The sequence below is a fragment of the Dermacentor andersoni genome, chromosome 3, assembly GCF_023375885.2.
Source record: "Dermacentor andersoni chromosome 3, qqDerAnde1_hic_scaffold, whole genome shotgun sequence".
NCBI lineage: Eukaryota > Metazoa > Arthropoda > Arachnida > Ixodida > Ixodidae > Dermacentor > Dermacentor andersoni.
Genome location: NC_092816.1, coordinates 94448596 through 94466213, shown reverse-complemented (window position 1 = coordinate 94466213; position 17618 = coordinate 94448596). Strand labels below are relative to the sequence as shown.

At 41.9% G+C, this 17618-nt stretch overlaps 2 long non-coding RNA genes across 2 annotated transcripts in view; one reads left to right on the top strand and one right to left on the bottom strand.

Moving 5' to 3' along the window:
• The window catches only part of LOC129387536 (uncharacterized), a 60205-nt gene that overhangs the window by 18305 nt on the left and 24282 nt on the right, over positions 1-17618 (top strand). The gene's annotated exons all lie outside the window — the stretch shown is intronic.
• LOC129387533 (uncharacterized) lies at positions 13309-16696 on the bottom strand. Its single transcript, XR_008614694.2, has 2 exons — positions 16522-16696; positions 13309-13475 (listed from the first exon to the last, which is right to left on the bottom strand). It is a non-coding gene; the product is annotated as an uncharacterized lncRNA (long non-coding RNA).

Below are 17618 nucleotides of genomic sequence, written 5' to 3'. Positions count from 1 at the left end.
GGGTGGTAAAAGTAAAATGAAGAGATTTTCACATCATGACTAGTTCTTTTAACACATTTACCTACAAAATTAAAGACTCTTATTAAGCACCTTGTACATAGGTATTCATATTACTAATAATCTTTCAATGCAAATGCATATCAACTTTTTGAGTAATGCTAATAACTGAACACATGGCTTTTTGTGCTGCAAGTTTTCTTGGACATCTGCTTCCCTTAAACTTATACTGTATAATATGCTTGCAAGATCAAAACTGGAGTATGCTTCATCAATCCGGGATACACCGGCAAAAAACACAGCTCTCATATTTAGTTGAAGCCATACAAAACCAACCTGTACATTTTATTGTAGCTGCTTATTCCCATGCCGCAAGCATATCAACAATTAAAAGTTGCCTTGATTGGCCAGGCAACAAGAAAACTTACCTGTTTATTTCACAAATTCTCAAATGAAACATGTTTTTATTACCTCCTTGTAGCTCATTGATATATATGTGTGTGCGTGTGTGTGTTCTGAGGCTGCCTTTTACAGGAATAGTAAAGATTGGTTTGGGAAGTTGGCACCTGTACCTTGAGGTTGTAGTTCATTCTCAATGAGATACAAGGAGGTAATAACATATGTTTCAATTGAGAATTTGTGAAATAAATGGGTAAGTTTTTTTGTTGACAAGCCTGGCCAATTAAGGCAAGTTTTAATTGTTGATATGCTTGCGGTATGGGAATAAGCAGCTACAATAAAATGTACAGGTTGGTTTTGTATGGCTTCAACTAAATATGAGAGTTGTGTTTTTTGTCGGCGTATCCCGGATTAATGAAGCATACTCCAGTTTTGATCTTACAAGCATATTATACAGTATAAGTTTAAGGGAAGCAGGAGTCCAAGAAAACTTGCAGCAAAGAAAGCCATGTGTTCAGTTATTAGCATTAGTCAAAAAGTTGATATGCATTTACACTGAAAGATCACTAGCAAAAAATCTGATTGGGCAACCTAATAAAAATTATATCAGTTTTTTTCTATTGCATTATGAAACGATACAACTGATACACTGATAAAATTACTTTTAGTTCTATTCTGGACATATCTGTGCTGTTCTGCTTGTACAAGTCTACTAGTGTATTCTTTTTATTAGTGTAATAGTGTATTCATATTAGTTTGCCAGAACTATAGTCTATCAGTATCTATGTGTGTTGTATAGGTGTAATGTGCTTCAAGGAGAAGCAAGCTTCCTCTTTTGCCCAAAAAATGAGTCAGAAATAATGCATTTATATTATCAGAAAAGACAATACATATAAATCAAATATGAAGCCCAGGATTCAGAAAGGAAAGATTGTTGGAACAAATATACACCATACAACAGATTAAAAAGAATAAAAATGTGATCACATTTAAAAGAGAAAAGATGTTTAGATTGGTTCACAACAAAGTTTAGCCTCTTTAAACAGGAGATTATTGGAGATCAAGCCACCGAATTGGTTCACACGTACACCACAAAGATTATCAGACTTCACAATCTGGAAAGCTAGTGAATGGAAGTGGTGGGTTCTTCATTATTCATTACCATGCCTTCATGGCTTTTTGCCAGATAAGTATGTCAGACAATCCAGTTTGCTTATGGAGGGTGTCTATATACTTCTACTAGACACCGTCACTTCAGATGACCATAATGAGATCATCTGATCTTCTCTCGGAGTTCGTTGTGAGAGCACAGTCTTTGTTTGGATTGGGTGCAATGACATACAATGTACACCAAATCCTGCATCTTCCTAAAAGTGCGGCTAAACTAGGACCTCATTGGTCGCATTCTTCATTTGTATTTGAAGGCGGAAATGAACTTCTTGTGAAATTGGTCAGCAGAGCTAATGATATTCCTTTACAAATATTGGAATGTTATGTACTTGCTCGAAAGTTACAGGCAGCTAAAGCTAGTTTAAATCTTTCACCAGAAGCAGCGAGTTTTTTTGGTGTACAGGAGAGGAGAGCTGGTCAGCAGACACTTTCGTTGGGCACTGGAAAGCTGTGCCTGAACTTGGATGAAAGTGAAAAACGGGCTGTAGTCCACAACCGTGGCTGTGACTCAACAAGTGTCACTGAATATTACCGAATGGTCATCAACCAACAAACATTCCACTCTCTCCAGTACACTTGAACTATAAAGACTAAAAACAGTGCATTTGTCAGCCTCTCAGGTGCGTTTTCTCTCATTTGTAGAATTCTTACTGGAGCGAATTCTTGTATAATTCTGAAATGCAAGAAACTATTTCCTGTTGAAATTCTCCATGCAAAGCACCTTTCAGTCTGCGTCAGGAGAGGGGAGCCACTAGTTTACGTAACACCCAGCGAAGTTATGCGCCTTTATGTGTTTATAGAAATAGACAACAATATTTTTGAATGGACAATACGAAACCTTTATGAAAGAGACTAATTCCCATGCTCAAAACATGGCAACGATGAACAGTATGTCTTCAGCCATGGTACATGAATGTCTGGTAATAACAGGTTATAGCTTTAAAAAAAACTGTTGGTAACAGTGCACCACACTTTATGGCATTCTGTAATAATCAGCTTTTTGATGTTCGAATATATTAACCAAGCCAGAGCGATCAAAATTCTAGAGTGTTTATTTTTTCTTGCGTTAGCTTGTTGTTTTCCTAATGAACCAGCTAGCCCAATTTGCCACTCTTCATTATTGTACTCTTGTTGATTAAGTGCTTGGGGAATTGCATGGTCTGCATGTTGGCAGTAGTGATGCAGCTGCTGATGAACAGCTGCAGTAGCCAAAAAATGACAATATTTTACAGGACTTATGCACAGTTTCGGGTCGGTGTCCTTACATGTAGCGAAGGGCCCTACTTAACCACGTGACTGCCTTGAGTGGGTGATCACAGTGAACAAACAGTGGTTCACTAGCAGATGGTGAAGAGGTAGAGCTTCTCAGTCTGTATGCAGAGGCATGGAAAGCAGCTGAATGTTAAGTGAGCAGTTATGCTACTTGATACAACAGCATCATTTTCACACCGTGCATCTGTCTGCCTCAATTTATTTACTCCTTTGACTCAATGTAGCTGGTGCAAGTTTATCCGTTAACTGTGGCAGCATGACTAAGACACTATCTTTTTTCTGAATGAAACAAGCAAACTCTGAAATTTTATTTTAACAGTGTATTACGGTTTGAATCAAAGACTCCAAACACTATATATGAAGCCTGTTCTGATAGTCTTCTTTGCTTTCGCATGCTGAAGGCTACACAGGTTAAACTACTTTTACACATTTCGACGTGCGGTGGTTGAACTAGCACCCAGTGAAGAATTGTGTCTTCTGATTTTGCAATATGTGCACTGATGTTTAGCTGTTTTTGTTCATGATAATGTGGTTTTAATAATGGTAAATCCATGTTCTTACTTGAATAATTTCTCAGATCTGTACTCACTTTTGCTTAAATAATATTGCTGTATTGTCATGTTCTGATATATTGCTGTAGATCTTGTACCAATAGCGATGCTTGTCCTGTTTCCTTGCTTCCTGTCAGTGTGCCATGCCAGTTTGTTCTTTTTGCACAAGCTCACTTGTGTTCTGTCACATATCACAACACTTTTGGGATGAGTGCAAAAATGCATAGTCTAGAGAAAATAGCTTCATATGAAGTTGTAATATTATAAAAGCATATTCCAATTAAACCTGGTGTTCTATACAGCATCTGTGAGCACAAATGGGCATGGTGAAGTTGGTACTTCAGTCTGTGTTCTTCCTCTTATGTGTTTGTTTGAATGTGGCTAAAGTTGCTTGCTTATTCTTTAGATAGTGGAGTGTAAAATAAACCCTAGTCATGTTTGTAGTCATGTTGCTTGTGTCTTGTCCTTGTTCCTTTGTGGATGGATGCATTAGCGTTGTTATAATTTTCATATCAAGTAAGCACAAACTAGCCCAGAAAGTAGCTTTAATGAAATCACGTTGGTAGTGTCTAATTTATGGCATTCACAAACTCAGCCGGACACGTTAGAGCTACAGTTGGTATCCACAGTCTTGAAAGTGCTTTGTTTTGCTTTTGTAAATAAACTTTATTAGAACAGTAGGAAGATACCTGTGAAGAAAGGAGTCAGACAAGTAGACACAATCTCTGCAGTGCTATTCGCTACGTGCTTGGAAGAAGTATTCAAGCTATTAAACTGGGAAGGTTTGGGAGTAGGGATCGACGGCGAACACCTCAGCAACATTCGGTTTGCCGATGACATTGTTCTATTCAGGAACACTGCGGACGAGTTACAACAAATGATTGAGGACCTTAACAGGGAGAGTGTAAGAGTGGGGCTGAAGATTAATATGCAAAAGACAAAGATAATGATAAATAACCAGGCAAAGGAACAAGAGTTCAAGATCACTAGTCATCCTCTGGAGTCTGTGAAGGTGTACGTCTACCCAGGTCAACTAATCACAGGAAACCCTGACCATGCGAAGGAAATTCACAGAAGAATAAAAATGGGCTGGATCGCATACGGCAGACATTGTGAGCTCCTGACAGGGAGCTTACCATTATTATTGAAAAGGAAAGTATACAATCAGTGCATTTTATGGGTGCTGACATATGGCGCAGAGATTTGGAGACTGACAAAGAAGCTTGAGAACAAGTTAAGGGCCGTGCAAAGAGGGATGGAACGAAGAATGCTAAGTATAACTTTAAGACACAGAAAGAGAGCAGTTTGGACAAGAGAGCAAACGGGTATAGATGATATTCTAATAGACATTAAGAGAAAAAAATGGCGCTGGGCATGTCATATAATGCGCAGATTAGATAACCGTTGGACCATTAGGGTGACAGAATGGGTACCAAGAGAAGGGAAGTGCAGTAGAGGATGGCAGAAGACTATGTGGTGCGCCAAAATTACGAAATTCGCGGGTGCTAGTTGGAATCGGTTGGCGCAGGACAGGGGTAATTAGAGATTGCAGGGAGAGGCTTTCGTCCTGCAGTGGACATAAATATGATGATGATGATGTTAATGACAGTAATCCTGTTTTGGATATGCATTAAATATTGCACATCCGTCTCGCAAAATTTGTAAATGTAATTTTGTATTAAAAGAACTGGAGCACACCTGCTACAAAGATGGACTGATACTTTTCTCATGCAACTTCCCCAATGTAGTTTCAAAGGCTAGGTAACGCTGCTGTGCTTTGAAAACGTGTGCTTTAATTTATGTTAAAACATGTTTAGGATAATATATCTGCATACAAGCTGTAAAATGTTTTGATAATTGCACAGTTTATACACTTCATTTTTATTTGATACTCCAATATCCCAACTGTGTTTGTTAATCTGTTCACGTGGCAGGCAATGCATTCAGGGTTGTATATTCCGTTCATTTTAAAAACGTCTCTTCAGGCGTGTGGGCACCGGCATGTGTGCTATTTCTAACATGCTTTATCAGTGCCTCAATCAGATTTCTGTATGTCATATGATGATCTCTATCTGGGTTTAAAAGACTGATACGTACATCATGCTATTTGGGCTTGTAGGCAGCACAGTGAGATCTATCTGCTGCCTGCCAGTCTGGTAAAGAGTTCTATGGGTCAGGTAGGAATATATATCACTCTTAGAAGGACCCGTACAACCTATACATATTCCTAAGAGACTATAGAAATTTCTATCAGTTTTTTTTGCTAGGGTACTGATGTTAGGTTTTTAACTAGTGATGGCACTCCGGAGAGACATTAGTGGAGACATTGCCCCACTGGGCACGTGCAGCAGCTAAGCCCAGTGGTGGGGGGAGATATGGACTTTGCACCCGCTTCCGAGAGCAAGGATGACGTGGCATTGCGGCGGCGCCCTCTCCCCTCACGCAACACCTGGCACGCTAGGGCGACAGCAGATGTACCCTTTCACCCGCTCTGCTCCGTAGAGGGACGCTCGCAATGTGGTCACAACCAATGGGATTTGAGCTTCCATTTCGCTGAGACAACAGACGCTGGCTTTTTTGCTCAATGGGCCATTTGTTTAGTCTGTTTGAACAGAAACAGACCTGCCAGAGTTTGGTTGTTTCACAACAAAACACACAGTCATCAACAGAAAGTTTAGTTTTCTACGTTAAGTTCTTTGCGAGATCTAAAATGAGAAAAATCAAGGGCCTAAACACTCAGCATTGTGGCATGCCAGAAGTGACAAAAGACAGATTTGTGAATTGGAGTTGTTAACATAAAAATTGTGTTTAGTCATGAAGAAAGCATTCAGTGAATTTTAGTAATTGCATGTGGATCAATATTAAGTTAGCTTATTCAGGAGAAGGAGGCAGTGGCACAAAGTAGCAGAATTTTAAACGCTAAAAGCATCCATTCAACGCAAGAACTAAGTTCAATGGAGGAGATCAAGTTAGTGAACATGACAATATAGTTGTGTTTTTCATGAGGGACAAGGTCTTATGGAAACCATGTTGACATTTGTTGTAGAAGTTTTGTGACACAATTTAGGATTATTATGGAGATTGAAATAAATGATGTTACAGGGAGGCTTGGCAATTGAGGCCAGCAATTGTTCCGCCCAAGTGTCTCTCATGATATTACTGCGGTAGATCACCACGTGCATTCTGTTCTAGAAGCTGAAAAGGTAATGCTAATCTGTGTAATGCATCTGTCGAATGCCGACAACAGTATGATGCTGATGCGGTGACAACGATGGCATGATCGACGATGGGATGACAATTCTAGAGTCATCACGATTGAGGCATAACGACTTTGGGATGATGAGTACATGCATGGCAATGACTGCGTATCTACTACACAGTGTGAAGGCGGCAGCATCCGCCGGCGTGATATTACAACTAATTTGAAATGACAATGCAATGATGACAGATTGAAGACTGTGAATGGTGAACAATGATGCATCCATTTGCCAAATAAAGAAAAACATATGAGCACAGCTAAGCATGTCTTATCTGAGTTGTGATTGCGAAAGCATTAATGCCCAATTGAACGCCGCTGAGCAGTCCTTCGAGTTTTACGCTGCAAGTGATGCACCCTAGAGCTACATTGGGCCCGAGCTAGCAAGCAGCAGCAGCCTGCGGTGCCAACACTGCATGCCACCGACGTGCTGCACGACCAGAGCCTAGGAAACAGCAGTGGCCACCAAGGCCGGTAGGCACGCGCAGCAGCTAAGCCCAATGGAGGGGGGAGATACGGACCGGGCGGCGGCTTGCGAGAGCAAAGATGACGTGGCGTCGCGGCGACGCCCTCTCCCCTCACGCAACACCTGGTGCACTATATAGCGACAGCAGGTGTACCCTTTCACCCGCTCTGTTTCGTCGAGGCGCGCTCGTGACGTGGTCGCAGCCAATGGGATCTGAGGTGCTGTTTCGCTGAGACGACAGACGCCGGCTTTTTTGCTCAATGGGCCATTTGACGCTTTTGCATAAATAATCGCTACAGAATACTGACGACGTGGTTATGTTGAGCTCGCGTTCACGCTTCATCTACACGGACCACCCTACCTGTGTACTTTTGGTACTGGGGCCAATTCTGTACCATGCAATACACTCAGCCATGGAGCACCCGCAACGATCACGCGATAGGCAAAATACGCTGTGCTTTAAACATGCACCCATAGAGTGCCCCAATATTGCAACCAGCCGATCCGTGCATAGTGAAGCGTCCGCATGGCCGCGTTTGCCACGTGGCCGTGCTATGCGAGTGTGTGGCTGATATATCAATTGAGTAATCGAAAGACTGGTTCCGAATGCATTTACTAACCAATTTGAGTCCGCGGCACTTTTATGTGCTGCTTTGAATAACTGCGTGTGGTACCACGGTTCCCGCAGTCACCCAATGCATGTGGCGCGTACTTTAGCAGCAGCACTCGGCGTGTTTCGACTAAAGCAATTTCATTTCAATTCTGCTCGCCACTCATGGCGGCTGTAGCTGCTTATAGTTATACAGTACTTTGGTTATAAAGTACAGTAAGTCTAGTTAATAAATTCTATTGGGATGTGAGGTTTTATTTAGTTAAATCGAGAACTTCGTCAAATTGAAACCACTTGATTAGATCACGCAACATGCCATAAAATTGATGCAAGAGCCAAAAATGTCGTTTTTGCCTACGTTCACACTTATTGTAGCAGTTGAGCATGTACTCTGCCTTAACAGAAGAAACGATTAAACATTCTTAAAAGCTATATGTCAGTGATACTAAAATCATCAAATCTCAATTAGACCTACTATACCCACATTTTTCTTTTTAATTATGGCGAATCAGGCAAAATATTAGTTGATTCTAGGTTTTCAGTGCTCATGAATGTGACAGTGAAAGTATTGAATGTCATGTAGTATAATGCAACGAAAACAAGGACACAAGAAAAAGCAAAACACAGACATAATTAGGCGCTTGTGTCTGTGTTTCATTTCTTCTTGTGTTCTTGTTTTCGCTGCGCTACACTACATGCTGTTCCATGATGATCAACGAACAAGCCCACATTGCCGCCCCCGTGTAGAGAACAGGACATTTCGTTATACACTTAAACCTTGATCAGTGGCATAGCAACAGGGGGGGCCGGGGGGCCGCGGGCCCCGGGTGCAAGGTGCCAGAGGGGGGGGGGGGGGGGGGGGGTGTCATATACGTCTGAAGACACCAGGAACTTGTTGATGTCCTCGCCTTCCTCGACTACAGCCGGGGGGGGGGGGGGGGGGTGACAGAAGACCTATGGGCCCCGGGTGCCAGACGACCTAGCTACGCCACTGACCTTGATATAACAAAGAAGTAAAATCGGCAATTCGCTTCGTTATATAGAAATTTCCTTGTATTGAAATTCGATCTGTTATGCAAATGAGTACAGTCGCCGATCGTTTTTGTTGCACGGAAAGGGGCCATGCAATTTTCCGAATTATTGGGCAATAAAAAAAAGCAAGTTTGAATTAGAAAACATTTTATTTTGACGAATATAGGAGTCAGCGATGAATGATACGGTTTCATATGCCACGTTGATATCTTTACATCAGCGGTACGAATTGAGTGACGTACGCCATGCTTTCGCGTGCACTCCGCCCCCAAAGCGTCGCCCGGTCGCACTGCGACGCTATCATGAAAAGCGCCGGCAGCTGGGAGCGAATGCTTCGTCTGCTTCTCGTTCCAACGGATCATCAAAACTCGAGATTGCGCAACCTTCAATACTAAACGTGCGGGAAAACAGCTTACATGGTGCCACGCCTTCCTGGCATGCCCGCTCTTTCCACACGCAGCAGATTACCTCTAGAGCAGCGTGCGCGGCTGCGTATGCGCTCAGCCGCGTCTCGGCCAGTCATGGCCGAGACGCGCGCCAAATTATCCCCCCCCCCCCCCACTCCGCCCCCTCGCGCGCGCTTGATCGCGTTATCGCGAGCTCGCTTTCCTTCCCCACTTTGCCATTGCTCGCGGGGAAGGCCGCACTTATGAAGCCACCATCTTTCTTGTCTCACCCTCGCACACTTTCACTCGCACCTAAAGCACAAGTGCGCGGGGCGCGATAGGATCTGATCGCACTTGGACTTAATTTATACGGAACATGATGCCGCTCCAAGCTATTGTTCTTGTCGCGCGCTGCACGCAGTTTGAGAGGTGCGTTTGCAAGGAGCCGCTTATAATTCAGTCATTTGACTATCTGCGTCCACGGAAGTTACCATTGATTGTCTCAAATGGCACTCCTCTGCAGCAGAAGCGAAATTTCGTTATATTGAAATTGCACACAAACACACTTCTTTATATTGAGGCTCTAGATGCATGGTGTTCTATGGAGAAGAGGTTATGAAAAGTTAAATTCTCCGTTATGTCGAGAATTTCGTTATACTGAGGTTTAACTGTATAGAGATTTGAATTTATATACCTTGTTGTGCAGCTCCTTGGGTCATGGTTTCTATGACTATGACTCATATGACTCTGTATCTGTTGTGTAGGAAACCTCTCTCATCCCGTTTCCCTACGGTTCTCCTTTTGGAGGAGGCCCCCTTTTGATGCTATCCTTGTTCCACTCTTGGCCCACATCATTTCATAATCGAGGCATCTAAGGCCACAGTTCCTTATGCTATGCAGCTCTGACATCATGCGTACCATACAGAATTGTACATGAGCCTGAGCCCATGCATAACCATTCTTCTGATCAAATGTTAATTTTTAGACTGACGTCCTTTCCTCTTGCATGACAGTTATCTCTGCTGTATTGTTGCTGCTCTCTCATGTACGTATACCAATAAATTATCTTAGTCAATTTCTTCGTGAACATTGAGTCCAATCTTTGCCAACTTAAGTGTGTGTTGAATGTTAATTTTTTAAGACCTGCCTTCACAATCTGCCTCCATCTCATCCATTTTAGCATCCTCAATTCAGTCACTTCTCCATCCTGAATTCTAGGTGACTTTATTAAACTTGTTTAGGTTCCATACAGTATTGCTGGTCATGTATTGTCTTATAAGTTTATTAGACAGTGAAAATCTTCAACTTGACTGGAACCTGTGTAACATAAATATCATAATGCATCTTTCCAGTTTTTCCGAACTATGTCAATTCTGCTGATTCTGTGGGCTGTCCAAATTTTCCATGTTGGTGTTTTCAGTTATCATTGAACCAAGGTGTCCGTCTTCTCTATGGTTTACCCTCAAGGCTTCCCTTTCATCTACTCTGAGAAATTGGCATGCGGCTACCAGATGTGGGCAGCTTGCCTCACAACACATGCACATGCTCAGCTACTTTCGTCAACCTTTGTGCTAGATGTCAATCAGCATGAGCGAAGCAGTCAGAATGGGGAATTATGAAATTAAGGCAGAGGTTCGAGCATTAAGGGAAGTCATGCTTATGAGGTGAGTACATGTGAAGAAAAGTATTCACAAATGTTGGGAATTTGCAGTTTCCTGTTTATTGGTCTATTAAACTCTCCCTAGCTATTTCAGTTATTTCATCATGTGTTGCAATTTTTAGTTGTAATATGTTTTTTTTAAGTGCTGCCACACTTACTACTAGAAGTTTGAGAACCTATATTTCTTATTCACTTGGTTCATTAATACCTACAAGCAGCAGTCTTTTCACTTTCCATCAGCTATTGAATGCAATGCCCAGATATGTTCTCAGTCTACTTCAGTGGGAGTCACTAACACAGTGAATGATCATGAAGCATGTGTGTTCTTAGAAAGTGCCCTCACGTGATGCAGCTGTAAGTTAAGGTAGGGGATGCTTTGGAAAGCATGTTATGTGGCTTACATGATAATTATTTTATGCCAGAAAGCACACAAATATTCGTGTTTATTTCTGGTGTTCTTCTTCCTTAATTACCTTCTTGATTCAGCGCGTATATATGAAGCAAGAGATCCTGGCTTCTTCTTTCTTTACATTAGCAAATTACATTAATCATATAATAGCACACTTTACATAATTGAGCACACTAAAAGTCACTTGGCGAGCAAAACATGTACTTGTCCTTTTGAATATCCCAGCTTAATGTTTTAGTGTGTGCAGTTTGGACGTGATTCTTCAGAAGCACTACATCTGCTTCAAGTATATGAGGTATAATTACTTTTGCTTAAAGATAATCCTAATCTTCCTTGATAGCTGTCCTTTTTTTACTAGACAATATAAGCATGGTGCTTAATTCCAAGGTAAATATGCCTGCTGTAACTGTATGCATCAGTGTTTGACTATTCGTTACCTACTATTCCTATTAGAAAAATGTATTTGCCAACCTCCAATTATTTGCATTGAAGTAGTGAAGAGTTTGATGGCAGCCTGTCTGGTTTGGTCAAAAGAGGCACGCTAAGTAGTTTAAAATTAGATGCCAGCCATAAAAATGAAAAATAAGAACTGGTTCAACTGGAGCTTTGTTCACAATCTTTGTGAACAAGGCTTTCAAGTGGGAGCTGAAACATCTATCTTGTATGCCCGATCTTCATTTGCTTATTATTATTATTTGAATTCATCTAGCCCTAAAGAGGTGGCAATTTATTTCGAATACTACTCTTTGCATTTTGTTTCCATTGCTGAGTTGTTTTTTTTTTAAAGTAACTTCATGCACCACACAAGTACAACTCAAACATTTTCATTCTTTCAAGGACGTCACAACTAGTGGAAGGTATTCTGCACTAACATAATTATTTTGAGATTTCCAGTAAATATGTAGTCCTCATAAAAAGTATCTAAATAATTTTGGCCTAAGCGGTTATACATTAACCATGTAGGCTTCATCAACTTCTGATATCACTTGGTCTTGGCAAACTTGTAAGCTGACAAGTTTGAGCATGCAGTCACTTCCCTCCATATTTGTTTCGATGAAGGCTTGCCCTTTGGTGCTACTCTGGATCCACCCCCGTTTCCTGTGATTGCCACTACGGGCTTCAAGGCACACACCCTCAGGAAAACTTTTCATGCACAAACCTGGTTCTTTCACACTTTTACTAAGACAGACATTGAAGGCTGTTCTTTAACATGCTCATGAGCACTTATCATGATCAGTTCCCCATATAAGTGGTTTTGCTGAAGAGAATACAGGAATATGAGCAAAATTGACATGGAACCAACATATAGATAACGTCTGCATGACTGCCTATCAAAAGTTATATTTTCTTAGAAAAAAAAAACTGGAACGTGCATCGCGTAATGTAAAACTTATTGCATACACCGCCTTCATTAGGATGATACTGGAATATTCAGCCGTTGTTTGGAGTCCCCATCAAGTGACGCTTAAGAGGAAGTTGGAAAGAGTCTGGCGGCGCGTTTTATTTGTTCGACATACCGAAGGAAGGAATCAGTCACGCTTATGTTACAGCGTTGCAACTTCGATCTTCTTGAGGTATGTAGGAAAAAATATAGGCTGAAGGTGCTTTATCAAATAATGCAGGATCAACTTAACATTGATAAGCTCAAATATCTACATGCTCCAGGCAAAAGATACCCGCGAACTAACCACGACTACGTCATAAAGCCGGACCACACCAACAGTGATACATATCGATACTCATTTTTCCTGGATGCGATAGAAATGAGGAACCAATTGCCAAACGCTATTGTTAGCTTAAAAGATGTCACCGACTTTGAAAATGCTGCTGAGGCATATTTATGGGAGTTTTCGATTTAGTTTTGAAGTACCAAGTGATATGTGCGACTTGATATTCATTGTACGTATTTTGATAAATGTCAGAAGTGTGCTGAACAGCATTCAAGTGAACATCTTATTAACTGTGAATTGACAAGTGTTAAGCAACTTTACGTACATTGACATTGTCCATATTTGATTTATGTAATTGTATTGTCCTCTCTGTTATGACCCTCTATGAGGGTTGACAGTATTAATAAATAAATAAATAGACAACGAGGAATGTGGGTAAGAACACTTTATTTTCAGCACACATGTTTTTTTAATGAACTGCTGTTATACTGCTAAAATCTGCACATTTAATAAAAGTACACTGCTTTGCTTCATCACTCCATGCTAAGTGCAAGTATCCTGTACCAGGAAGTCAAACCAAGACGTGGGATGTTCAGTCTGTGAAAATAAAAACGAGTTTGAAACATTAACATGCAAAAACTAAAGCACACTCAAGAAAATAAACACAGCACAGGAACATATCCAATGAATCAGAATTACCCTTGAGAGCAAACATATAGTTTCTATGGCACAGTGAAGAAACCTTATTCCTCCAGCTTTTTTGTGCGCGCGAGAAAATATGAAAGTGCATGCGTTCTCCCCATATTGTGTATCTGTCACCTTTTCACACACAACAAAGATGATGTCTCAATGTGCCCAACTGTCTTTGCATATCCATTTCTCTGCTCTCATACCATGATACCTACAGTTAAAGGCTGTAGCAATGCTTAGCTTGAATGAACCAACACAAGCTACATGCACTGCGCTGTTGAACATGGCATTGTAAGTTAGATTCATGCACAGCACATTCATGTGCCATAAACATTTGATTGTGATTGTAGGCGAGATAAATAAAAAGAAGGTATGTAAATAAGAATATTCCCTAATAAGCTGTGCAGAAGTGCTCTCCCGTTTGGACAGAAGCCGAGCACAGCTGCAGTGAACAAGAAGCCAACTTATACAGCATTTAAAATCTAGGTTCTAAATGTGCTACAGATTTTTCTGAATTCATGGTCGAAAATCTAGGTGTTAAAGGTGACAAACATTTAAACAGGTCTCTATTCGGACTGGTAATGCTATGTGTCACCTAGTTTGATAAAATATGCCATATCACTGGTCTCCCAAGCTACGGCTGCTGTCCAGTTGCAAGTGCAAATCACTCAATTATGTCTAGGGCACGTTTGAGCAAAAGGCAGCCAAGATTACTGTGCCAATGAGATCTATTTCCTGACATCTGATTTCTTCTCAGAAAGCTACCTCTAAAAAAAAACCTTCACAACAACATAACCCAAACCTTTCTTGAGTAAAGCCATCACACTGGTCCTTGAACACTAATTACACAGTGGCTCTTTGTGATGTAATGTTATGTATGTCAGCACCTAACGAAGTACAGGAAAATTTAATAATGGCAGCGTGACAGGTACACAAAAAAGTAAAGGGATAAAACATCACACAAGCTGCCAACAGTGTTCATATCTCCATTTCAATGTGGATGTTTTTAGCAGTGAATACATGTTCTCATTAAACTGAGTCATATTATTACAAAAGCGAAGGGCAAGGGTCTTTACATTCTAAACTGACAAATGTGCTTTATTGCAATTCACCGCAATACAGGAGGTGTTTTGCAGTGAACCATCACATAAGGTTTTGGCTAACTACGGCGGGCGTGTCCTACAGCGGGGCCTCTTGTGTATTGCGGTAAAGCGTATTATTGTGACAAGAGCTAACCTGGCACGTATGGCTTTAGCCAACAAAAGTTCTCAAGACATCATGCATCCTGCCACGAAAATCTGCTTTGATGAGAGTAGAACATTAGGTTCGTCGCTGACAGAAACCATACATTCCAGATTCACGTAAATCTTTCCCAATATCGGCATGCTTCACCGCAACACACAACTATGTTGCGGTGATAACGGTGGTCGAACAGGCTGGTGCAAATGTTTCGACACGGGAGCATGCCTTCATCAGGACAACTGCTTTCCTTGGTAGTTTTCATATACGTGAGTGCCCCCAACTCCCAACAGGGGAGATTTACCTGGACCTTTGCCAAGAGACGTACCGACCAGCGTTTGGTAGTGGCTGGTAGAGATGCAGGAGTCTAAAAAGCGTTGCGAAATTCGGTTCCGTAAGGTTACCTTCACCGCAATACAAATATGTTAAGCGGTTAGACATACAAAATATTTTGCGGTGAATCATAGCAAGGGTATCCGGCCTTTGATGCAAAGCAGCTTTCCAAGAGGCACGGTAATGCCGTGGTTAGTTATGCAGTTCCCCGCATGCGAGTGAGTTCCCTGCGTTCGGCGGTTTCCCAGTGACATACAAAATTACATTGATTGACTGTGTTGTAAATGGGCGACGGCACCATATGCTGATGCAAAAGCGTCGTTTCGCTTTCGAAAACTGCGCTCGGCTAAAGAGAACAACCTTGACTCGCATATGACCAAAGCAGTTGAACAGGAAACTACGAAATTACGTAGCTGTTATGGAAGAAATCAACAGCTCAGAAAAAAATGGCCGTGTAAACATTAACTGGCTTACGAGGTCGACAAACCAACGGTTCAAAGCATCACAGCCACGTCCGAAATAGCGCTGAAGGCCGGCCAGTACACTTAGGCGCCTCAACGCGCGTAATGTAACAGGAGACGGCAGGTGCACGCGTACATCATTAAGGAACACATATTATTTATGTCGGTGAAAGCGGTCACTCTTCAGTTCTGACATGCTTCAGCGCGTAACACTAGTCTACTGCGGCGAAGCTGACTTCAGGACCCCGATTTCTTCAACTCATCTGGCGAGGCAGGTCCGTTTATCACGCTTGGCAACGTTTGACATTTTCTGCCTTAATTTCGTTCGTTCTTTTTTAATTTTCTTATCACAGTGACCCTGTATCACGCAGTAGCAGAGCTAGTGCCGCGTCTTAACTGCGTAAGGAAAGGCAAGCGTGTATACGCAGCAGGCACGGCGGCATTGGCTCTTGTTTGGAAACTTCAAGAGACGCTCTTCCGCGCAGCGATGTCATTTGTATTATTAAAAGAATGCAGGTGACGATTAAATGAGCCGCAGCAAAGCTGTAAAAAAGCAGTAGTAATGCTGTTCTAAGATCCTCTCGCTCGAGCGAGATGGTCTTAGAAAAAAAGCGCGATGTAACGCGATCTGACGGAACAGCTCGTCATGCCAGTGTTTTCTTACGTCCTCGTTCTTTCGCGCATCCTCCCTGAACCAGACTACTGAATGGTTCTGTGCACGCACTGACGATCCTGACGGAGGCAATACCACTCACATGAGCAGCTTTATATATGCCACGGCCCATTCCACATGCCGGCTGCAATTTGACGCGGCCAGGAGGCAAAATATGCGCACAAGGTACTTAATGGTAACGCATCAAACTGCTCACAGCCCCAATCCTTTATTACGCGCATATAGCGTGGAAAGATGAATTACTCACGCTCTAAGTGGGCACGGAATACGGACCGTTTCGCAGCGCAGCCGGCTCCGTAAGACGGCCGCCATGGAAATGAGCGGATGTGACATCATGGGTTATAGCGGACGTGACGTCATGGGTGAACGTAGACATTTCGGGCACCTTTCGTTTGCTGTGCCCCGGGCACAGCAGACACGGCCAAAGCGAATTGTAAATCCCAATGGTTTTGTTTTTTACCGGGGGAACACAGAGTTGAGCCACTGTTTTGAAACAAACTTTTATTTAAAGGTAGTTACAAGTAACACCGACACCCTCGCTCATGAAAATCCCAATGGTTGTGTTTTTTACCGGGGGAAACACAGAGTTGAGCCACTGTTTTGAAACAAACCTTTATTTAGAGGTAGTTACAAGTAACACCGACACCCTCGCTCATGACAAAACAACTTTCACTCGCTGTGTCCAGACACTTGGTTCAAGGTGCATGTAATGCTTCATCTCCAAGCTTCGCGTGGTTTCTTAAAGGCATTGTGAAATCTACACGGTGTTTTTATTTTACACCTCCTCATCTCGTAGCACAAGATCTGAAATGCGTGAACAAGAAGAATCAGGCCAGCACATATTCACAGAAATGAACTCTTCACAGTGCAGTTGACAAGTGCAAAAATTACAGCAGAAACTGCCAGTCACATGATATGAGCACAACATAACTGTTCTTTTTGCGGGAAAGCCTCAGTCCCATGCCGACATTAACCTATATGGTGGTCATCACTGGCAATGTTTGAAAGATTTTCATAAAATAGAGACTGAATGTCTGGAGTATTTATCATAAGGGAAGTAGAAACTCGCACATCTTCTAAACAGCCCTTTGCAGTGCTAAATGTATGCTGGCTATTGATAGTAATAAATAGTATGACTGTTACAACTGTTAAACAAGACAAAAGCTCACAGGAATATGAAGGCTTGAAGTGATAAACAGTGTTTGGAGGGGGAATGTAGCTGGAGTGAACCTTTTGACAAAGATTTGTTTTCGTCAGTGCCGCAATTAAGTTCGGCACAGCAATCTTTATGCACGCTTAGCTCACTTTCCCACACCCTCAATGTAGGATGAAGAGGAGAATAAG